Raw genomic sequence first — 24,045 nt, forward strand, 5'->3', positions numbered from 1 at the left:
TTGCCAGCCCCTGGTTAGTTTTCCTCAACTCTGCTCACTTTTTGTTAATAGTTTCTCCATTAAACTCTCCTCAGTTTCCCGATTTGAGGGTGTCCTCTGTTTTCTGATGAGCCCTGGACTGAGATAGTAAACACTGCTCTCTGGCTGGAATTTTTTTTTTAAGCTCTTTATTGGAATATAATTGTTTTACACTTTTGTACCAAGTTTTGAGGTACACCAAAGTGAATCAGCTGTATTTATACATATATCCCCATATCCCCTCCCTCCCGCCACTCCCTCCCACCCTCCTTGTCCTGGCCCTCTAAGGCATCACCCATCATCGAGTTATCTCCCGTTGTTATACAGCAACTTCCCACTAGCTATCTATTTTATAGTTGGTAGTATATATATGTCTATGCTACTCTCTCGCTTCATTCCAGCTTCCCCTTCGCCCCTTCCGTCCCCCCAACCCTGTGTCCTCCAGTCCATTCTCCGCATCTACATCCTTATTCTTGCCCTGTAACTGGATTCATCAGTACCATTTTTTTTTTTTTTAGATTCCATATATATGAGTTAGCATACAATATTTGTTTTTCTCTTTCTGGCTTACTTCACTCTGTATGACAGACTCTAGGTCTATCCACCTCATGACATATAATTCAATTTCATTCCTTTTTATGGCTGAGTAATATTCCATTGTATATATGTGCCATATCTTCTGTATCCATTTATCTGTTGATGGGCATTTAGGTTGCTTCCATGTCCTGGCTATTGTAAATAGTGCTGCAATGAACATTATGTGACATGTTTCTTTTTGGATTATGGTTTTCTCTGGGTTTGTGTCCAGTAGTGGGATTACTGGATCATATAGTAGTTCTATTTGTAGTTTTTTAAGGAACCTCCAAGCTGTTTTCCATAGTGACTGTACCAACTTACATTCCCACCAACAGTGCAGGAGAGTTCCCTTTTCTCCACACTCTCTCCAACATTTGTTGTTTCTAGATGTTTTCATGATGGCCATTCTGACTGGTGTGAGGTGATACCTCCTTGTGGCTTTGACTTGCATTTCTCTAATGATTAGTGATGTTGAGCATCTGCATGTCTTCTTTGGAGAAATGGCTTTTTAGGTCTTCTGCCCTTTTGTGGATTGGGTTATTTGTTTTTTTGGTATTAAGCTGCATGAGCTGCTTGTATATTTTGGAGATTAATCCTTTGTCCGTTGCTTTGTTGGCAAGTATTTTCTCCCATTCTGAGGGTTGTCTTCTTGTCTTGTTTATGGTTTCTTTCACTGTGCAAAAGCTTTTAAGTTTCATTAGGTCCCATTTGTTTATTCTTGATTTTATTTCCTTTATTCTAGGAGGTGGGTCAAAAAGGATCTTGCTTTGATGTATGTCATAGAATGTTCTGCCTATGTTTTCCTCTAGGAGTTTTATAGTGTCTGGCCTTACATTTAGGTCTTTAATCCATTTTGAGGTTATTTTTGTGTATGGAGTATCTAATTTCATTCTTTTACATGTTGCTGTCCAATTTTCCCAGCACCACTTATTGAAGAGGCTGTCTTTTTTCCATTGTATATTCTTGCCTCCTTTGTCTAAGATAAAGTGCCCATATGTGCTTGGGTTTACCTCTGAGTTCTCTATTCTGTTCCACTGATCTTCATTTCTATTTTGGTGCCTGTACCATACTGTCTTGATCACTGTGGTCTTGTAGTATAGTCTGAAGTCAGGAAGCCTAATTCCACCAACTCCATCTTTCCTTCTCAAGATTGCTTTGGCTATTCAGGGTCTTTTGTGTTTCCATACAAATCGTAAGATTTTTTGTTCTAGTTCTGTGAAAAATGCCATTGGTAATTTGATAGGAATTTGAGTTGAATCTGTAAATTGTTTTGGGTAGTATAGTCATTTTCACAGCGTAGATTCTTCCAATCCAAGAATATGGTATATCCCTCCATCTGTTTGTATCATCTTTGATTTCTTTCATCAGTGTCTTATAGTTTTCTGCATACAGATCTTTTGCCTCCTTAGGCAGGTTTCTTCCTAGGTATTTTATTCTTTTGGTTGCAATGGTAAATGGGAAAGTTTCCTTAATTTATCTTTCTGCTTTTTCATTGTTACTGTATAGGAATGCAAGAGATTTCTCTGCATTAATTTTGTATCGTGCTACTTTACTAAATTCATTGATTAGTGCTAGCAGGTTTCTGGTAGAATCTTTAGGGTTTTCTATGTATAATATCATGTCATCTGCAAAGAGTGACAATTTTACTTCTTTTCCAATTTGGATTCCTCTTATTTGATTTTCTTCTCTGATTGCTGTGGCTAAAACTTCCAGAACTATGTTGAATAATAATGGTGAGAGTGGACACCCTTGTCTTGTTCCTGTTTCTAGAGGAAATTCTTTCAGTTTTTCACCGTTTAGAATGATATTGGCTTTTGGTTTCTCATATATGGCTTTTATTATGTTGAAGTAATTTCCTCTATTCCCATTTTCTGGTGAGTTTTTATCATAAATGGATGTTGAATTTTGTCAAAAGCTTTTTCCACATCTATTGAGATTATCATATGGTTTTTATCCTTCAGTTTGTTGATATGATGTATCACATTGATTGATTTGCATATATTGAAGAATACTTGCATTCCAGGGATAAACCCCACTTGATCATGGTGTATGATCTTTTTAATGTGCTGTTGGATTCTGTTAGTGAGTATTTTGTTGAGGATTTTTGCATCTGTATTCATCAGTGATATTGGTCTGTAATTCTCTTTTTTTGTGACATCTTTGCCTGGTTTTGGTATCAGGGTGATGGTGGCCTCGTAGAATGAGTTTGGGAGTGTTCTTCCTTCTGCTATATTTTGGAAGAGTTTGAGAAGGATAGGTGTTAGCTCTTCTCAAAATGTTTGATAAAATTTGCCTGTGAATTCATCTGGCCCTGGGCTTTTGTTTGTTGGGAGATTTTTAATCACAGTCTCAATTTCTGTACTTGTGATTGGTCTGTTCATATTTTCTATTTCTTCCTGGTTCAGTCTTGTAAGATTATACTTTTCTAAGAATTTATCCATTTCTTCCAGGTTATCCAATTTATTGGCATATAGTTGCTTGTAGTAGTCTCTCACTGTCTTTTGTATTTCTGTGGTGTCTGTTGTTACTTCTGCTTTTTCATTTCTAATTCTGTTGAATTGCATCTTCTCCCTTTTTTTCCTGATGAGTCTGGCTAATGGTTTATCAATTTTGTTTACCTTCTCAGAGAACCAACTTTTAGTTTCATTGATCTTTGCTATTGTTTCCTTCATTTCTTTTTCATTTATTTCTGCTCTCATCTTTATGATTTCTTTCCTTCTGCTCACTTTGGGGTTTTTTTGTTCTTCTTTCTCTAATTGTTTTAGGTGTAAGGTTAGGTTGTTTATTTGATATTTTTCTTGTTTCTTGAGGTAGGACTGTATTGCTTTTATTTCATTTTCTTCTCTGATTGCTGTGGCTAAAGCTTCCAAAACTATGTTGAATAATAATGGTGAGAGTGGGCACCCTTGTCTTGTATTGCTGTAAACTTCCCTGTTAGAACTGCTTTTGCTGCGTCCCATAGGTTTTGGGTTGTTGTGTTTTCATTGTCATTTGTTTCTAGATATTTTTTGATTTCCTCTTTGATTTCTTTAGTGATTTCTTGGTTGTTTAATATCGTGTTGTTTAGCCTCCATATGGTTGTATTTTTTACAGTTTTTTTCCCTGTAATTGATATCTAGTCTCATGGCATTGTGGTCAGAGAAAATGCTTGATATGATTTCAATTTTTTTGAATTTACCAAGGCTTGATTTGTGACCCAAGATGTTATCTATCCTGGAAAATGTTCCATGTGCACTTGAGAAGAAAGTGTATTCTGTAGTTTTTGGATATCAATTAAATATCAATTAAGTCGAGATGGTCTAATGTGTCCTTTAAAACTTGTGTGTCCTTATTTATTTTCTGTTTGGATGATCTGTCCATTGATGTAAGTGGGGTGTTAAAGTCTTCTACTATTATTGTGTTACTGTCAATTTCCCCTTTTATGGCTGTTAGCATTTGCCTTACATATTGAGGTGCTCCTATGTTGAATGCATAGATATTTACAATTGTTATACGTTCTTCTTGGATTGATCCCTTGATCATTATGTAGTGTCCTCCCTTGTCTCTTGTAATAGTCTTTACTTTAAAGTCTAATTTGTCTGATATGAGTATTGCTACTCCAGCTTTCTTTTGACTTCCATTTGCATGGAATATCTTTTTCCATCCCTTTACTTTGAGTCTATATGTGTCCCTTGGTCTGAAGTGGGTTTCTTGCAGACAGCATATATAAGGGTCTTGTTTTTGTATCCATTCAGCCAGTCTCTGTCTTTTGGTTGGAACATTTAATTCATTTACATTTAAGGTAATTATTGACATGTATGTTCCTATTACCATTTTCTTAATTGTTTTGGGTTTGTTTTTATTGGTCTCTTCCTTCTTTTGTGTTTCCTACTTAGAAAAGTTCCTTAAGCAATTGATGTGAGGGTGGTTTTGTGGTGCTGAATTCTCTTAACTTTTGCTTGTCTGTAAAGCTTTTGATTTCTCCGTCAAATCTGCATGAGATTCTTGCTGGGTAGGGTATTCTTGGCTGTAGGTTTTTCTCTTTCAGGACTTTCAGTATATCCTGCCATTCCCTCTGGCCTACAGAATTTCTGCAGAAAGATCAGCTGTGATCCTTATGGGTTTTCCCTTATATGTTATTTGTTGCTTTTCTCTTGCTGCTTTTAAAATTTTTTCTTTGTGTTTAATTGTCATTAGTTTGATTAATATGTGCCTTGGTGTATTTCTCCTTGGGTTTATTCTGTATGGGACTCTCTGTACTTGATTAATTATTTCCTTTCCCATGTTGGGGAAGTTTTCCACTATAACCTCTTCAAATATTTTCTCAGACCCTTTCTTTTTTTCTTCTTCTTCTGGGATGCCTATGATTCAAATGTTGGTGTGCTTAATGTTGTCACCAAGGTCTCTGAGACTGTCTTCCATTCTTTTTATTCTTTTTTCTTTTTCATGCTCTGTGGCAGTTATTTCCCCCATTCTATCTTCCAACTCACTTATTTGTTCTTCTGCCTCAGTTATTCTGCTGTTTATATGATCTAGAGTGTTTTTAATTTCAATTATTTTGTTGTCCATTACTGTTTGTTTGCTCTTTAGTTCTTCTGAGTCCTTATTAACTGTTTCTTGTATTTTCTGTATCTTGTTGTCAAGATTTTGGATCATCTTTACTATCATTACTCTGAATTCTTTTTCAGGCAATTTTCCTATTTCTTCTTCATTTATTTGGTCTTGTGGGTTTTTTCCTGCTCCTTTGCCTGAATGGTGTTTCTTTGTTTTCTCATTTTGTTTAATTTATAGAATTTGCTGTCTCCTTTCCCTATGCTGCCTAGTAGTAATTCTTCTTGTTTCTGCCCTCTGCCCCCTGTGGTGGGGTTTGTCCAGTGTCTTAGGTAGGCTTCCTGGTGGGGGGGGGGTCTGGTGTCTGCTTTCTGGTGTGTGGCTCTGTGTCTTTTCTCTCTGATGAGCAGGGCCATGTCAGGAGGTGTGTTTTAGGGTATCTGTGAGGTTTATATGGCTTTAGGTAATCTGTGTGCTGATGGGTGGGTTTGTGTTCCTGTCTTGTTTGTCGTTTGGTGTGAGGTGTCCAGCACTGGCAGTTGCAGACAGTCAGATGAAGCCGTCTTAGACTTTGATACAGGGCTCTGTGAGATTTCTCTGCAGTTAATCTTCCCTGTGTCTGAGGACTCCCTAGTAGTCTAGCATCCTGGGTTCAGTGCTCCCTCCCCAGAGCCTCCTACTTGACTTCTGATGGAGTAGTCCAGTCTTCAGAGGTTGCTTGCCCTAGCAATAAAGGGGTTTAAAGGAGACTGTCCAAGCCCCAGACTAATATTGAGTCAAACAAATACTAAATCAAGGAAACACATACATGTATAAGACACACAAATACTGAATCCAGTAGAACATAAGGCACTAGAAAGACCTGACAGAAGAACCCCAGTATGCAATCAGACAATCAAAGAGAAAACCAACAGATATTCAAACCAAAAAACCAAATAAACAAGCAAAAATCACCACACACACACACAAACACAAATCCAGGGAGATTTTGAAAGCTAGGATCAAATATAATAAAGAACGAGAGTACAATCAGATAGCCTGAAGATTCTCAGAACAAAATCAGATAATTATACTTAGAACTAAGATAAAGACAAAACATAATAATAAAAACCAAAGCAGTATTTCATCTGGAGACTAAAGCAAGGAAACAGAGCAGACCGATAATATTGTTTATAAGTATATTAAGATAAAAGAAACTAAAAAAGAATAGAAGACAGGGCAACAGAAGAGTGTAGTGTGACTGGAAATATGAAAAGAAAAAGGAAAAAACAGAAATTATAAAAGATAGAGATGAAAAGAAGGTAGAAGAGATACAGTCAGCACTACAAAAAACTTAGCTAGAAATAGAAACATATAAAAAGGCTAAAAATCAAAATAGAATAAAAATAGAATAAAAAAAGTTATAAAATGTATAGATCCCTTAGGACTAAGATCGTAATTAATTTTTAAAAAAAAGCTAGAACTGACCCCAGAATGGACCAGATCAATAGAATTAATAACATATTTCTGTTTCCTTGGGGTCTCAGCTGTAAATATCCTTCTACCCACCTTGGGCTTTTTGTATTGCTCTGCGACCAGCAGAGCTTCCTTTATTGTTCATCTACAAGTGCTGGTGTGTGGGGAGGGAGAGGGTACAATAGTGGCTCCTTCCCCTGGGAGTGAGTGAGCAGTGGCGCCCTGCCTGGGTCGCAGCAGCTTGGGTGGCTCAGGCAGTGCCTGTTGCAGAGGGACACCAGCGGCTCAGGGGGAAACAGAATGTCTCCAGACATGCTGGCTTTTGGCTCTTGGCTGCAGGCACTCGAGACCAGCACCACCTGGGGGCCTTTGTCATCCCTGAGAGGAAGGCCCAGAGTGTTCCTTCCTTTGTCCATCTCAGGTGCCAAGAGAGAGGCTACCCCCGCAGCTCCTCCCCACTGCTTGTGAGTCAACAGTGTTCAGCCGCTGCCATGGCCACCCAGCTTTCCACGGTAGGCATTCTCTGCTATGGATTTCTTCCCTGCTGTCCTCTCAGTCTGTCTCCCTACTGCCAACAATGTTTCTAACCCTGAACCAGTTCTCTGGTTCCCACATTCCAGCTCCCAGACCCCAGTTCAGCTGTGAACTGACATCTCAGTCCAGACACACTGAGACATGGTGTGGACCTCCATGTGTTTCTCACTCTTTCCTGTCTGCCACAGCTCAGCCGCTTCACCCTCTTTGAACAGTCCCAAATGCCTCCCTTCTGACCCAGGGAAGTTCCCCATTGGAGAAGGGGTTTCCCCGTCAGATAAGGGACGTTTCCCTGAACTCAGCAATCTTTCCTCTGTTTCAGATCCCCTCGCTCCAGGGTGTGGGACCCGTCCCTTTCCTTTCTTCTCCTCTTTCTCCTTTTTTTTTTTTTCCCTCTGTCCTACCCATTTATGTTGGGATCTTTGCAGTCCTTTCTGGTGTCTGAGGTCGTCTGCTGGTGTTCAGCTGGTTCCCTGTGGGAATTATTGCGTCTTTTGATGTATTCCTGATGCATCTATGGAGAGGGATGTATTCCATGTCCTTCTACTTTGCCACCATCTTTCTTCTCTCCTGGAGTTTTTATACCATTGTTTTGTTTCTCACTTTGAGTTTATTTCTCTTGGCAGGAAGTGACATTGGTTTTCCTTCCACAGCAGTGAAATACATTTTTCCTTTAAGATAAGCGTATTTCAGTTTGAAAATAATAGCAGAAGTGGGACACAGCGATGGCAAAAGCCAGGGAGATGGTACACAAGCCGACTGGCTTTTGAGAAATACTCAGGGCTGAAAAGCCTGGCTTCTGGAATCAGACCAACTCTGCTTGGAATTCCAACAACACAGAGTGGTTGTGAAGATGAAATGAGATCAGGAATACAAAGGACTGGGCTGAGTGTGGGGCTTTGTTAACAGTAGTACTGTATTTGCATACAAAGAAGCAGGCATATCACTCTCCGCACAGAGAGATCAAGTCACTCACTCACGGGCACACAGCAGGTGGGAGAAAATCTGGGACCAGAGGGCAGGCTCCTGGCCCCACGCCCTGTGTTTTTCCACAGGACCACAGGCCCGGCTGCATCATGTGCAGAGGAAATGCCGCGTCAGCTCTGGCCCCATTTGTGGCTCTACAGTCTGTCTGGCGAGGGCAGTCTGTCCCTGTGACTCTGGTTTTTTTGGATCGCTGGAGTGAGTGAAGGCCTTTGAGTCTGGCCAAGTTGATGTTTCAGAGGTAGATGTTGAAGACTCATTCTCTCCTTGGGTTCAGTAAACTCAGAGAGGAAAGAGTGGCCTCATTCACTGGAGAATGAATGAATGAATGAACAAATGAATGAATGAATTCAGAGAGATGGGAAGGGGTGTCAACCTGCCAAACTCCAGTTGTAGAGCCCCCCCTCACGTCTCCCGAACGTTCCCCAACCAGCTGCTAGCTGACTCTCTGTGGCATCTTCTCCCCTCCTGGAACCCACATTAGAAGACTAGAACTGGCCTGATCTTGGTTTACCTGCTCCTCACAAATACTAGCCAGGAGCCTACACAAAGCACATGGTAAGGCACAGAGCGAGTCCCTAAGAATGCGCAAGAAAGCATGAGGGTTTCCCTTTTCCCCAGCCCAGGACAAAGAGAGCAGATATAAGCCACTCCTAGTGCACAGGCAGCCCTAGGGACCTCCCATACCCCCTCTCCTTCCATCCTCACAAAGGTCCTGAGATGCTGCAACAGCCTCACATGGCGATGGTGTTACCATACATGTTGTATGAACGCACCCACCCTCACAGCTACACCAGGAAGCAGGTGCTATACTTCCTCCACTTCCACATGTGGATGCTGAGACTTCGTTGGTGTCTTGCCCACATGTGCCACATGCTCTGTGCTGTTACTTGATAAAAGCAGGATTAAAACCTCGCACATGGCCCCAGATCCCAGGTTTTATCCCATCAGCGCCTACATGAAATGGTAGTGAAGGGATTTGCTTGTAAAGCTGATAAGAGGCAGAGTGAGATTTGCATCCATGCTCTCTTCCTTATACAGTTATCTTTCTTAAGGAATTTAGTGTGCTGCAATCTTGGAACCTATGCTTCTGTTGAAGTGAGTGAAAGTACCAGAATAGTACTATGGGAACAAAAGAGAGCGAGAGAAAGAGAGAGAGAGAGGGAAAAAGAGAAAGATCAAATGTTAATGTCATCAGAGGTGAGGCAGCATTGAAGGATGGTCAGGATTTGGATTGAGATGGTTGTGTGGAACCAACATTACAGGGGAAGGACATTACAGTGGACAAGGCTGCAGTGAGAGGACAGCATGGGATACAACTGAAGCATTGTCTCTTCTGGGGCTTCCTGTGTATACCCATCTCGCCTGGCTCTATTGGCAGAGTTTCTGATGTGTGTCCGTCTGGGGCCTGTTCTTCAAGATTCTACCTTCTGACATTGGACTCTGATATTCCTCAATTCATATCCACTTGCCACACGCATCTTCTGCCCCTTTGTCCCCCAGTTTTCAAGACACAGGGCTCACTGGGAGCACTTAAAGCAGGGAGGAGTCACATGAGTAGAGGGACAAACTTTCCCAGGCCGAGAGCACTTTGTATCTAGTATTCTGTTTTTCCCAGGTGAGTGGTGGTGGGAATGGGTGTCCAGGGCCCGGCACTGACATCCCCTGTGGCCCTGGAAGGGACAAGCCCTTCCTTGCAGGGCACGTGTCGGCTAAGTGACCAGACAGCTGCATTTCCTTTATTGGAAAGAAACGAGGTTTTTTTTTTTTTTTTTTTGGCAAAATGCCCTATTGTGTCAGACCCTGTTTTTTGAAGCAAGGAACACCATGACTTTCCCATTTGCTTTCTTTGATGAAAGGACAACGCTAAGGATTTTGCATTTTTCCGTCTTCTTTGACAAGCAGGCCTTTCAAGAATGGGAAATCAGAACTGATGTTTGCACAGTTTACAAAGGGACTTGGCACTTTTGTTCTTTAGTATAACTAATAGGAGGGACGGATGTTCGCTGGCGCTAAGGGAGTCATTGAGCCCTGGGTACAGTTGAGTGGTCTCAAGCTGGAATTGGTTAGAAGGAGTCGGGGATGAGCGTTGAGCAAATGTGAAACTTCCAGTGCTTGAGTCAGTGCATGTTCCATTATATTATGTTGTGTCTGTGGTGCTGTTTCTCCCTTACTTAAATCAGGGATTGCATTACCCTTGCACTTTGCACAATGGTGACCTTGTCATCAGAGCTTAAAAGGTGTCACTTATGTAATGTTTTAAGACACTGCTGTGGTTGTCGCCATCACTTCTCTGCTGCACTGAGGCGCTTGTTCCAGTGGCAGAGGCTCTGTAACTTGGGATGCAGGATGACATGATGGGAAGGGCGTGGCGTTTGCAGCAGACTGGGACTGGTGTTGCCTTGGGCATGTTGCTTAAGCCATCTCACCTTTGATTGTTTTCCTAGGATGATGGGGAAAACCATACTCTCCTTTTACTCTTAAGCTGAAGATCAGCATAGTGCATGATGACCAACGTTTTAAAAACAAGATAAAGTAGAACAGAATGGAACACAAAACATCACAGCGCTGTATACACAGCATGTAGTTTGATGGAATGGTTCCCCGCATATATGTGTAACATGCATTGCAACATAAAATGAATTTCTTACTGTGGGTGATATTCATAAGTTTTAGGAACACTGGTGTAAACATTAGATGTAGTTAAGGTAAAGCAAGCACTACGCACATAGTTAAGTGGTCAAATGATCGTTTGACCCCCTTCTTCTTCAGCCCCTCCATCACCAGAGAAGCCAGGAAAATCCATGGCTGTCCATCAACACTGAACCAATAGTCCACTGATGTCAGACTACCACAGGACAGCTCAGGTGGCTGAGCCCGTGCTCCTTAATCCTGCCAACCATCAGAACTGCCTGGAGATGCCCATTCAAAAGGCAAATGACTACGATTGAGGCAGGTTAATAACAAAAGCAGGGAAGGAAGAGGCAAACAGAAGAGAATGCAAGCCTCAGGGAATAAGTAACTTATGGCCTCTTTCACAAAGATCCTGCCATAAACAGCCCAGACATCTGAGTCAAGGAGATAAGGGAAAACCTAACGTCTGCACTCTGGCCTCTGTACCTTGCCCCTGCCTAGATAAGCATAGCTATAGGCTCCCAAAAAATGTGCGGGAACTGGTTTATAAAAGGGGAAACTTTTCTTTGTTTCGGGGCTCAGTCTTTGGATGTGAATCCACTGGGCCTGTACCAGTACAATAAACATTGCTTCCTGTATTACAATCCTTGGTGTCCTGCCTACCTCTACCGACCCCTCCAACACGATAGGCATGAACCTTCTGAACCTGAGAAGCACCAGGCTTCTCTTAAAGAGAAGCTGTGCCCGGAGCCCCTTTGCCATTTCATACCTGGCGTCCCCTCCCTGGTTAAAGATGATTGAAACAGCATCTGGCATGTTGTTGATCACTGAACAGCTGTGGCCCAGCTCAGACCAGAGTGGCATCTGCTTGCAACAGAACATCCTGTTATCCTGGGTCCCTTTTTCTCCGGCAGTTCAAGCATGATGGTGCATAGGAGGGGTGTTGAGCAGAAATGTATTCAAACACCTACCAGGAGATAAAAAGTTAATTTAATTGTGCTGAGCCTTTGCAAAATAGCCTCTACACTGTCACCAGAATGACCTTTCTTCAATGATGCTCTGATCTTCTCAGTCTCCTGATTTTAACTCTTCAGTAATTGCCTGTTCTCTGAAGGACGGACACTGATTTCCTTGGTGAGACATTGAAAACACTTCCTGATGTGATCCTTACCAACTGTCTTTGCTTCGTCCTCTGATTCTGGCTTTGTACTTACACTCTAGTTCCCCTAATGCTTACAGCTCCTTAAATGGGCTTTGTTGTTTCGTCTCCATGCTTGTTTCCTCTGCTTGGAATGTCTCGATCACCTGCTGAATTTCTATTCATTTCTCAGGACTCATTCACCTCTTTTGTGAAACCTTCAAGGTTAATTACCTCTTCCGTTGAAAACATATGAACCTGAGGGATATGTTCATAAATAGCCAGTTGTGATAAATCATAGTCAATTTATTTAGTTGCCTGTATCCCTGAGGGCATCTCCAGGCAGGCATCTATGAATTGACATCCACTAAATGAATATAATTGTCAACCAGCTTTTATTAAAGACAAACTAAGTGCCAAATTAGAGACCCAAGTATGGTAGCCTGTATCACGGGCCTCCAAAATATCCACGTCCTAACCCCGGCAACCTGTGACCATCACCTTAAATGGCGAAAGGAACTTTACCTATGTAAGTAAGTGACGAGTCTTCAAAGTATAATCCAGAGAATCCTGGATTGTCTGGCTGGGTCTTAAATGTAATCACATGTGTCCTTATAAAGAGGCAGCAGAGGGAGAGACACGAGCCTATATAAAGGCTGAGACAAGATGCTGCTGAAGGTTTTGAAGAAGGAGGAGGAAGCCACAAGCCGAGGAAGGCAGATCTGGGAGCTGGAAAAGGCAACAGGACAGATTGTCTCCCGAAAGCCTCTGGTGGGAGCATGGCCCTGCCAACACTTGGGTTTCAGGCCAGGAAGCTGCTTGTGGACTTCCAGCCTGCAGAAACTCAAGAGCATAAATTGGTGTTGTTTTAAGCCACTGAATGTGCGATAATTTGTTACAGCAGCAATAGGAATCGAATCCATCATATAACATGTATTATGGGACAACATTTACAGGTGGTAACTACAGGGGAAGAGTGCAACGGAGCAGCGCTTCTCGAGCGTTAATACGTACAGGAATCACTGGGAACGGTGACCGTGAAGGGTCTGATTCACTTGGTCTGGGGAAGAGTCTGAAATTCCACCTTTCTCACGAGCTCCCGAGTCAGGAGCGTGTTGCTTGTCCAGGGACCACACTTTGAGAAGCAACAGACCGGAGAGCGGTGGGGTGAATGCAAACTAGACGGATCGGAATGGAGAGTTTTAGGGAGGTAGCTGTGGGCACAGAGCTCTGGAGACAAAACTCTGATGGGCAGGAGTCTGTGCCGTGATGGCCCCGGAAGGTATGCGTGATGTTATCAGTGACGGTGCCCTCTTGGTGGGGAGACCGCTCACTTTCATTGCCTCCGTTACTTGCAGCGGCGTTGCAGACTAGACACCTTAAAGCGTCTTTGACGAATGAGTGAGTGAAGGCTTAAAGGATTAAAGGACTTTGGCCACACCCACATGGGGTCAGAGGTGATGGGTCCAGAAGTCTCTAACTCCCAAATGAGAAGAGTTTTTCCCTACTTTCCTCCATCCCCTTTTCTCAGTAATGGATAATATATATGTGCAATGGAGATCCTCAAATCCCCCAGTGAAATATGTTCTTATTACAGGGATTATAATTGAATTTGCCAAGACCCCGGCTGAGAAGGAACCAGAGCCTTTGCCAGGGCACTCTCTTAGGTAAAGCGACAGGCCGAATGCTAAGTGGGCAGAGTCCTGTGCAAAGCGTGGGGGTATGGGCTGGAGACATACAAGGCATCCTCTTCCATTTGGTGGGTAGAGAAGAAAGTAGAGGACTGAGCACAGGCCAGCCCTTAAAGAGTTCCCAGACGTCACATCAGAGAAGCCGAGGACATTGGGCAAATGCAAGGAGCAGGAGCAGGGCTAGAATGGGAAGGGAAAGAGCAAGTGCAGAACTAGAATGGGACAGAAATGGCAACAGGAGCCAAACAGGGGCCACAGAGGGAGACAATGTCCTTTACCCCTCACCAGGTCTGTGGCATGGGTGTCTCCTCACCTGCATACGGGAAGAGTTGCACACATGCTGTAGGTGTGGTGATGGTCAGAACTAATCTACTTCCATCTCCATCATTCTCAAGCCGTGATAAAAATCACTGATTCCTTCAAACAGCCAAGATGTCGATGGTTGGTCTTGAGGAGCTATTGGTTTTATAATCTCAAATGGAAGCGAATGGCCGAACATACAAGTTTCCCACAGAGTTCCTCCAGGTTCTGAATGGCCAAGTCCTGTATTAGCAAGCCTTTTTTCTTTTTTTTCTGGCATTGTTTTTGTATTGCTCTATGACATAGAACATGTGGGAAGTCCTTGAAGTGTTCCTAAATTACTCCAGATCATCAGAGGTTTGGAGGAGAAAGGAGACAGTACGTTGGGGCAGAGAAGTTTTAATTTTGTGGTGACATCATTGACCGCTGACTGGTGTTTATGTAACGCATGATACGAAAGGGCCTTCCCTCTAATTCCTCCTGCACCCACCCCCTCAATTTACCATTTAGAGGCTCGTGTCCTAGTCCCAAAGGTTACTTTTCTTGCCTGGGCAACAGATTTTATACATTCGAGAGGGCACTAGTGGAGGACAAGAGTACTGTTGGCATTAGGGAGACAGCATTGCGGATTCATTAAGAATATAAATTTTACAAATAGAAGTGGGTGGAGCCCCCGCTTTACTTGAAGAAGTTACTTAATCCTCTCTGGGTCTTTTTCCTCATCTGTAAAGTGAGAACGGAAATAGTATCAACCTACCTCATGGTCTTTATGAGGGTTGTATAGGAAAATCCTAGAAGAGCATTTAGACCAGACTTCAGTAAACTTTTTCTACAAAGGGTCAGAGAGTAAACATTTGGGGGCTCTGTAAGTCGTAGGTGTCTGTGGCAATACTCTATCAATGTATAGCCAAAGTGGCTACGGGCAGTATGTAAATGAATGGGCATGGCTGTGTTCTAATGAAACTCTATTGACAGAAACAGGCCTTGGGACATAGTTTGTAATTCTCTGCTTTAGAACAGTATATATATACACATTTACTTTGTAAAATAGATAAACAACAAGGACCTACTGTATAGCATAGGGAACTGCACTCAATATTTTGTAATAACCTATATGGGAAAAGAATCTGAAAAAAATATATATACACATATGTATATCTGAATCACTTTGCTGTACACCTGAAACAAACACAACACTGTAAATCAACTATATTTCAATAAAAAATAAATAACTAAATAAACAAAATAAAATTTTGATCACAATAAAAAAACCCACAGTACCAGTAAGCCTTCAAAAGTGGTGGTAGCAATTATGATTCTTTGATATCATCATTAGAAGCAACATTATAATGGACCTAATCCTTATTCTTCCAGCTACCACGTTCTCCACTGTCCCATTCCTTTTTATCCTCTTTGGAGTAGCTGTTTTTACAGACGTGCTAGTAGGGAGGGGGGAATTCTTTCCTTTGGGCTTTAGATCTTGACAACAGAATCCTATAATCTGACTGTTTTGGGTATTGCTTTTTCACTATGTTTGCTCCTTAATGATTTCATTTTTATTGATCAAATCTTAAAGTGACTGAGGATAATTTGAGAAATAATAGACAGCGTGGCTCATTTCTCATAATAGCACAGCCAAGATTCAAGTGGAGAGCTGGAGGAGGGAAATTTTATACAGAACAATTCACTGCAAAGTGTGAGTGGATCAAGATAATCTAATTGTTTGCTTTTGGCTGTCCCCGAGGCCTGAGTACTCTCAGCCAAGAGAATTTATCTGATAAGTTTAGTCCAAGAAACAGAACTTTTTTGGTCCTACTAACAGAGAACAGTGTCGTTAATTTCACAGTGTCGCACGCCCTCTGAACATCGTCCAAATGAAAAAGGTCATCAGTGAGCTTATCTCCTGATTAGCTGGAAGTCAAAATTAAGAGTTTTGTCAGTCTGCCTCCAGTAGAGATAGAAAAGAATAGAATTCTTTGGCAGTCAATTTCCACCCTGTCATCTGCTTAGTATTTTTTTCTTCATGTTATGCCTAGGGATCTTCTGAACTTAACACTGCCTAGAATTCTCAGGGCACAAGATTGAATAGTATTGTACTTCCCCCTATTTCCATACTATCCTCTAAAATATCTGAAAATTTGCTGCCCAAACAGGAAAAACAACACTGGGATCTTTGAAAAGAACCTCAAAAGGAGTGATTGGGGCAAGACAAAGATGTTGGTCGTTGATGCATTTGACGTTACGGTTCCTTTGGTTACAAGAGACAGAGCCCTGATTCAGTTTCCCTTAAGCAAAAAATAACTGTATGGACAGATGTAACTGGGACACTCACTGATGACTGATGGCCAAGGGCAAAAGAAAAACATGTCGGGCAGATTACAAGCGTAGCTACTGCAGAGCCCAACAGTGATAGGCACAATTTCTCTTCCCTTTGTCTTTCATGAGAAATTTGCTGGAGATAGAACTGGGGAATCGGTTCTGCCATGGGGATCCTCACTTAAGTAGCCTCAGGTTCTTAGGCAAGCACTGAACATCACCAAATATCCTTACTCCCAGAGTGCAATGGGGGTAACCGGTCCAGTCTTGCACATAGGATTGTAAGGACAACTAAACAAGAAGCAGCATGAAAGCACTGTAAAGACATGCAATTATTCATTCCATTTGTTATTTGAATCCTTCTAGACTCAACTCCTTCCGGGAGGAGTAGATGGAAGAGGAGGCCATGGGAAAAGAGTTTGTCTGATCATTGCAGGCAGAGGAATGAAGGTTTTCAAAATCCATGATCCCACAAAAGGACCAGCTCTTAGTTTTCTATTAAGAATCTGGGGAAGGAGAAGCAAGTGTCTTCTGCATGTGAAGGCTCAGACTTTTTTTAAATTACTGTATATATATTTTTTCTCAAATGATTACCCACATCTGGCCATAATTTAAACCCATATCTTCAATTCAGGAAGCTTGTGATTGTCACGTGGCCTTGAAATTTTGCAAGATTACAAACTTTTTCCCCCATCTTGGTGGACGAGTTAGGGGATGGTTTTGTAATAGAGATACATCAACATTGTTTAAGACAAGTAAGTGACGAGAACCTCAGAGCCCTTCTGTGATGGCATGCCCATGAGCACTGCTGAAGTGGCAGGGGGATTGGCAGGCACTCCTGTCCATCTTGTGTGATGATTTCCCTTTTTAAAACTTCCAAAGAAACCTCTGGTTCTTTGTCCGGTCTCAGTCTGTTATTTTAGACTCTTTCTTTTGCAGGTTGATTTTCTCCTAGGGGCCCTGAGTTTCTCCTGGCGTTTGGTCTGTTCCACCAAGCTCTGACATGCATTGCTGGATCCCTTTGTGGGCACGTTTCAATTTACTTTCCCAGGACAGGGCTCAGACCCCATGTGAATCAGTAGATAAGAACAGATGCCCAAGAGAGGGAACAGTCACAGGCCCTCATAAAGAAAACCTTCTCCAGCTTCTCTGAGTGTTTTGCACATGACCAATTTGTAATGCAGGTACATGAATATAGTATACTACTAGGGTGTAGACAGATGATGTTGTGGGGTGTGTGAGGGATGGAGTAGAAGAGAGAACAAAAGGGAAATGGTCTCAAAGCCATCAACATTCTGTCGTGGTGTTCCCTGGTCAGCTAGGCCAATGCCTGCAAAGATGTACCGAGAATTACTATTATCTGAGCAACCCAGCTGAACTCACTAGCAGAAAATCTTGGTTTCAGAATTTGAATTTTTACTTCCTGTCTTTTTTTTCACTTAGGGTATTTTGTTTTTTGTTTTGTTTTTTTAAGTAAAAAACTCTCTTCTTCTATGCAAACATTTCAGATCCCTATATTTTATAGCCTTTCAAAGTTTTTCTTTTAAAGGATAGTCATAATCCCGACCCCCCTTTCTGAGGAAAGAATTTTAAACACCTTGGTGAACATCATTCTAAATAGAGAGGTATGGATAAAATTATTTGACAAAAATGGAGTCATATATATTTTTTCTGTAATTTATCATAATTTATTTAAACAGTTCACAAGTTATTGGGTGTCTAGATTGTCTTCATTTTTTTTTCCTAATGTAGAGCTGGGCTACTTAGCTAGAGTAAATTAGATATTTTTTATAAAGGAAAAAAACCATTAACAATTATAAAATATAATTAAAGATGGATAAATGGCTACAAAATTGTCCCATAGTGAAACAAATGATCAATTTTAAAAAGTACTAAAAATAAAAACTGAAGTGCTCAGGCAGATTTTTTACCTAATCATTGATATTATTTCATTATTGTGCTGACCTACTTCTTTGTGGCAACATGACCATCAGTTTTCAACAAAATTAATTCACTCATCTATTCAAGGTATATTTATTGAGTTCCTGGCAGGAAATAAAATATAATAAAAGGTCTTCTCACTCCCAGAGCTTATGTTCTGAAGAGAAGGAAAGTGAGGAGAAAATGCATATAAACAAGTAAATAAATATACAAAAATATCAGATACAGAAACAGTGTGCAGAAAATTAAAATATGGGTGTGTAATAGGGAGTGGTATAAGATGGGACTCTCCCAGGAAAAGACAAGTATACTGAGAACTGATGATAAACTCATGCCAGTCACACAAAAAAGAGGGTAAAGACCATTCCAGGAGAGGGGACAGCTAGTGCAAAAGCCCTGTGGTGGGAGTGAGCTTGGCATGTTTTAGGAAAACAAAGAAGGTCATATACATTTTAGTTCACTACGGAAGCCAGAAAAGTGGCCCAGAGTGAGAAGGGTCATAGGTAGGGAGGGTCCAGGTCGTGCCAGTTTTGTCAACCAGGAAAGAAGTTTGCAATTTATTATAGGCACAATTGGAAGGTACTGTAAGGTCTTAAGCCAAGTAGTGACATGATGTTACTCATGTTTTCAAATGATCATTCTAGATGTTGCATGAAGAATGGAGTGCAGGGGGATAAAAATAGGTGCAAGGGGAGACCAATTAAGAGACTGTTGTAGATCCACATGGGAGGTGATAATGGCTCGACCACCTGTCACAGGGGAGGTGGGAGACCTGGATGAACTTGGGATATGAATTGGACGTAGAATGAACATTCCATCTGACTTGCTGATGGAATGCATGTGAGGGATGTAGGAAGAAGAGAGCCAATGAAACTATGGAGAATAGTTATTGTGTCTGCTAAGCATTTTTTTTTTTTTTGAAAAATAGCATGTTTGGGCATCTCTTATAATATGACACATAGCATGAATTTTTTTTCTCATAATAATGAGTACATTCCACTTGTTAAGTACCTACCATGTGCTGGTCAGTCTTTTCCTCACTGTGTGTATAGAGGGAATACAAAGATGTCCATTGAATTAAATTCTTTTCCTTTCACCTCACTTACTAAATTACAGAATGACCCTTGTTTACCATATGGCCTCTGCCCCTCCAAGGATTGCATTGCCAAGGAAACAGATTGCTAAGCAGAGGCACTGTAGCTAAATCCTATTAAATGTGCAATAATTCAAACAAAATGCATAAAGCCAACCAGCACTTGGGTCTGGAATATTGGCTTCCAAATGTCCTGCTCCTAACGCCTGACTATATACCTAATAAGGTGCAATGTTTAGATGCCTAATTCTACCCAGAGTTCTGGACTTGTACATTCCTGCCCCAAATCCCTGCCCTGAATGTCAGAATTTTTAATTAATCTCCCCAAATGGTATTTTCACATAATGAACTCTCTGCATGCTACTAGCTTCAAACAGTGGACAAAAAGCGATTCTTTTCTTTTCCTCAGTCAGATTTTTCCTTTGTAAAACATTCAGCAAAACTGCTTAATTACCTGTATGTGTTTAAATAGAGTTGGAGGGAGTCCAGAATTCGAGATTTCAGAAGCAGACGTTGTTTAGAGACCAACTAGTTCAAATCTGCTTTACTTATAAGGAAACTGAGGTTCAGAAAGATTGATTTATGTGTCCAAGTTCATATGGTGTATTTTTAAATTAATTTTTATTGGAATATAGTTGCTTTACAATGTTTTGTTATTTTCTGCTGTACAGCAAAGTGAATCAGTTATGTGCATACATATATCCACTCTTTTTTAGATTTCCTTCCCATTTAGGTCACCACAGATCATTGAGTAGAGTTCCCTGTGCTAAACAGTAGGTTCTCACTAGTTATCTATTTTATATAGTTGTATATACATATAGTTATATATATATAGTTATATGTATATTTATATAGTTATATATATGTCAATCCCAATCTCCCAATTCATCCCACCCCCACACAGTGTATTCATGGACAGTGCCAGGGCCAATGCCCACTTCCCCTGACTGGTGACCCAGTGGTGTATCTCTTTGTTTCAAGGTTGTTCCTCTCACCACCTCTCTCCTAAAAGTCATCCCTACTACTCATTTGGTATAAACTCTTCACATCCAACTCTCTTTCACCTACATCCTTTGCAACCCAGTCTCTCTCTCTGATCCTTATTGTTCATCCCTATTCTTCCCTTGCCGACACCTCAAATGCAGCTTCTTACTCCAGGTCCTTCTGATCTTGTCACTTCCATCAGCATTTCCCAGGCTCATCTATCTCCTCACAAGATCAATGCATTTACACATCTAATATGTTTTGCACAGATGGATTTTTTTTAATCCAGTGCCCATGGGTTTGGCTATAAGGCTGTCCTCACTTCACTCTGTCATTTCATTAAAAAAGAAAAAATAAAAAAAAAAGAAAGAAAGAAAGATCCAGTGGAGTGAGAAAAATGTGTTGTTAGAATTAATGGACCATGTATAGATAAATTCTTCTTATTTAGGAAAATTCACTGCAAGGCTTATTAGATATGGAATATGAGTCCTAGTGGGCATGAAATCCAAGGAATCAAATAGGTAAATTCAACCCTCTTGCAGAAAAAATGAGTGCCTCACTGGTGGTGCGAGCAAATAAAGAAGACAAAGGCCAGGGTGAAAGCATTGAGGAGTACAGCATCAACCTGGAGCCTGATTTGGCAGAAATGGACAAGACTTTTTAAAAACAAGAAAACACAATCTTCAAATATAAGTTCTGCAATTTACATTTATCTGACTGAAATCCCTACATCTCCAGCTAAAGTCACTCAGAGATTTATGTAAAAGGCAATCTCGGGAAAAGCAAGAAGAAGTGGTCTCTGTCCTGAATTTGGGTTGACACTACAGTAAAACAGGTGGGGCAAAACCTCAAGGTATAGGATGCAGAACTAAGATTCACTGAAGTTGGAAATTGAACCAGAGGTGATTAGAAGAAATGTAAGCCCTTAAGCATTTGAATAAATCTTGGGAGACAATTGAGCTTTGCACTAGAATTACCTTGGGGACTCCAGTCAAGTCTACCTAGATTTGAAAGGGTAGGGACCCCAAATATATCCAGGCAATGGGGATAGAAGGAAGAAGAGGATCTAATTCTTATCCTCTAATTCTTATCTTAGCTCTTAGGAAATTACATCAAGACCTGTAGGTATGGAAATAACTAAAGGACAAGGCAAAAACTGGTTAAAGATAGGAGCTCCTCATTCATGTTGCCTCTTGGTAGGGCACTTAATATACTTTAGACAGTAAATCGGAAATGACACAACTATCTCCGGCCACCTTAGGTTAACCTTTGTCAGGGAGAAAGTTGGGTAGAGACTGAAATTATTCCTTGGCCTACTAAATGACTATTTGATTAGAAATAGCTGCTTTTTTGCTTATTTAGGTTTATTTTTTAATTAAATAAATATCTATGGAGCATCTCCTTCTTGCCAAGCATTGCAGTAAGTGCTCTGCGTGCAATGATGGACCACAACTGAGACATGATTCATCATTATGGAGCTCAGAGTCTAGTGGAGGAGAGAGGCACCAATTAAAGAATCAGACAAAGGGATATAATATTGTAACTGTGATAGGAGTTATAGGAGAGGTATATGGTACCAAGAGAACACAGAACCAGGGGAATGTACCTAGTTAAGGTGCCAGTGGGGGCTTCCCTGAGAAGCTGACATCTGAACAATGAGCAAGAGTTAACAATAGGCAAAGGCAGATGGGAAATCATTCCAGATGGAGGGATCAGTGTGTGCAAGAGTCCTGTGGCATCCATGAACTGAAGCAAGGCCAATGTTGTAGGGGTGAGCAAGGAGGAGGCACATGGTACAACACACAGCTGGAGAGGTAGGCAGGAGCCAGAACACAGGGCTTACAAGCTCCATCCCTCTTTCTCATAAAAACAAGGGGGAACCATCAAGTTGTCTCAAGGAAAATATAATCGTACTTAAAGGTTGAAAAATAACTCTGGCTGTAGAGGGAAATGGTGCAGAGTGATGGTAATTCCCAGGTAGCTATTTTGCACAAGTCTGTGATGGCTTAAACTAAGCTAATGTCAGTAGAGATAGGACGAACTAGATTTGACAGATATTCTGATGGTAAATTCAATAGAGTTTGGCGAAGTGTGGATATAGGAGGATCTTAGTTTAGGTTTACCCAGAAATAAACTCTAAGTCAAAGACTCAACTTATTGGAATATACAGGGCATGTTGGTATGGGGGTGGGGAAAAGAGATGAAGGAGGGAAGGTGGCCACTAAACAGCGAGGTATTAAGGCAGTTGCTGTAGTGAGTGAGCGGACTAGGGCTTAGTTCATTCTGGAAGGCAGGAGAGAATCATGCCTCAGAATTATCCCACTCAAGAGGTGAAGAAGCTGGGCTATTGATACACCAGATTGCACCCATCATTGGTTGAAGGCTGATGGGGGGCACTCATTTTCTGGCACTTCCAACCTGCCTACTATGGATTTAGAAAAAGTCTTCAAGAACAGAGATGGAAAAATTGGCTGTTAGAAGTGGTCCGGAGCTCACAGCAATGGTAGGGCCCAAGGTATATGGGTGGGACATAGACTGTGCCTGCTGTAGCGGGTAAGAGTGAGTGTCAAAGCCAATTTAGATTTCTGGGTTGGGTTACCGAGATAAGAAACATCAGAAAATGTTGCATGCCAGACACTGCCAGACCCTGGGAATGCCCCTGCCTTCATGGAATGTACAGTCTAGCAACTGAGCTATTTCGTGAGAACACCTAAGGTTGCTCTCATAGATGCCGCATGCTTGGTCCTAATCTCAAGGGAATTACTGAGGGAGTAAATCTGATTAACTGAGTTCAGGCTGCTTGTCAATCCAGGGCAGTGAACAGTGGGCTGTTTCTATGTTATTCTTGAGACAGAGGGGAGAACTAGCCCTCAAACTGGGTGGGGGGTGGGGGTGGGGTGGGCGGGGATTCAGAAGCAGCAGGTTTTAGATTTCCAGAGCTGATATAACAAATGACTATGAACTTGGTGAGTTTAAACAAAAGAAATACATTCTGTCATGATTCTGGAGGCCACAAGTCCAAAAGCAAGGTATTGGAAGGGCCACATTTCCCCTGAAGGCTCTAGGGAAGGAGGCTTCCTGGTCTCTTCCAGCTTCTGGCAGCTGCTGGTGGTCCTTGGCTTGTGGTAGCATCACTGCGATCTCTGTCTCTGTCTTCAGATGACAATTCTTCCATGTGTCTCCGTGTCTGTGTGTCTTAAATCTCTTTCCTGCCATTTATAAGGACACTAGTCTTTGAATTTAGGGTCCACCCTAAATCCAGGATGTTCTCATTTCAAAATCCTTAATTACATCTGCAAAGACCCTATTTCCAAATACAGTCACCGTCACAGGTACTGAGGGGTAGGACTTGGATATGTCTTTTGAAGCCACTATTCAGTTCACTACAGACGGCTAAGATGGGTATATGTTGACAAGAGGTTAGGAGTTCTAGCAAAACTATCTTCAATTTGTCACTTGGTCTGATGTTAACCCACATGGATTTATAGTCAGAAAAAAAATGCAGGGAACTTCTCAGCATGCTTTATGGGCTTCATCGGATATAGCAGATTTAGAAGAAAAACTCCAGGAAGGTGGAAGGAGAGAAATGAACCTAGAGTAGGATCTGTTCACAAGTAAATAAAGAAATGCAAATGAACTAAGAAGGCAGGACAAATTAACCAGAAGAAAAACTTCAAGTTTCATCTGGGAAATAAGTGAAAAAGAGAAAAAGTGGAAACAGAGGTTCTTTTGACAACCACAGTGAAGTAATGAACAAAAGCGCGAAGATATGAAGTGGAAAATGAGGGAAGTTATAGCCAAGGAAATATCAAACCAAGGCTACATCTATAAGATAAAAATTTATGGACTTG

This window comes from Hippopotamus amphibius, chromosome 16 (assembly GCF_030028045.1).
Source record: "Hippopotamus amphibius kiboko isolate mHipAmp2 chromosome 16, mHipAmp2.hap2, whole genome shotgun sequence".
In the NCBI taxonomy this organism is placed as follows: domain Eukaryota; kingdom Metazoa; phylum Chordata; class Mammalia; order Artiodactyla; family Hippopotamidae; genus Hippopotamus; species Hippopotamus amphibius.